Source organism: Homalodisca vitripennis, chromosome 8 (assembly GCF_021130785.1).
Source record: "Homalodisca vitripennis isolate AUS2020 chromosome 8, UT_GWSS_2.1, whole genome shotgun sequence".
NCBI classification, from domain to species: Eukaryota; Metazoa; Arthropoda; class Insecta; order Hemiptera; family Cicadellidae; genus Homalodisca; species Homalodisca vitripennis.
In genome coordinates this window covers 43,127,027-43,128,508 of record NC_060214.1, presented here as the reverse complement: position 1 = coordinate 43,128,508, position 1,482 = coordinate 43,127,027, and positions in this window count along the sequence as shown.

Genomic DNA, 1,482 nt, shown 5'->3' with positions numbered 1-1,482 from the left:
ACTCCCAGTAGCATGCAATTATTTAGCTCAGTATTACCACATGACAGTATCTTTAAATAATAATTGCTGTAGAAGCTTAACGTAGAGCTTAGTTTCTAAGTGACTATGTACCGTTAGTTAGTTCCATTTTATATAATGCAACATTTCACAACCTAGTTAGCCAGTACAATTTAACATTATTTTTATCCAATGTTCCGGAACTAAATTATCGACGGACTAACTACCTAATTGGCACACGTATGAATATTTTATTGTAACCCTTCGTAACAGCCCAACTACGTGACCGATTTCACCTCGCGCGCTATGTCCGTAAGTAAAATTTATATTTTCGTATTATTAAATTAGCCCTTTGATGACAAACATATAAAAGTGAATTTAATGTAAAGTAAAGTTGTAAATAGTAAAGTAACTTACCCTTGAAGATCTTTTATTTGCTTGATTGAAATGGATACAAGTTGTGGCGTCGTCCTTCTGACGAGCACGTTTACGTTTTTTGTGATACGTTTTTTGTCTCATTAAATGGCTAACACCGTTGGGAATTTGTTTTAGGTGAGCTCACGTATTATTTTAGTCGATGGCTACCACTTTCATAACTTCTATTCCTCTTCTAGTAATTACCGACTAGAAATAACCCTTCTTAGACTACAGCTTCAATGTCTCGTGCTAAGACGCCGACGCCCGGGTTGTGAGTCTACATATTGCGAAGGGAAGTAAAATCTTAAAGTTTTATAAAGTAAAATATCGTAAGCATAATTGAATAGAACATTGGATATTTTAGGCCCACCTATCAGATATACATTTTTAGTTCTTGTACTCTAATTGGCAGCAACGTGGCAAGGCATAGATTTAATTTACCAACTAAAAGTGGTGCTTGTAAGTTTCATTAATTAAATTGAACTTATAAGTAAACTTTGCAATTCGAGTATTTATTACTATGACCTCAGAAGTTACCACCCCCATGTGTTATTTTCATTCGGTACAACTACAAGATGATCTGATTCTTGCTCATCCATCCAAGGATACTGAGTCAACCTCAAGGAAGCGCCGATGGAGGAAGCGACGTATTAGGCGTACTGCTGCTTGTTTCAGACAAGGAAAACCATGTCTGTGAGTCGGCATTAATCCTAAAAAGCCTCTACATTTTTCAGGGTTTGAAACTTTTATTTTATTTACTAATTTTTTCCAGTTTATTTCAAGCTAAAAACTCACTTAATTAATTTGTTAATTGAATCTTGAAAGACAAGTGGGAAGGTAATGATCAATTGATGATTGAACATGTCAGATTAAATGCAAATGCAAATGTTCCTGTTTAAGTTTTTCAATTCAGAGTTTTGTAGGGGAGTATTTTGGTGCTTTTATTTAATTTAATAAGTACGTCGTAAGCCGCGATAATCGTTAAAGAGTCAAATATGCATGCACCAGAGCGCCTGATTTTAATGTGTGACTCATAATTGTATCATTTACTCTAAATTCTGACACAAT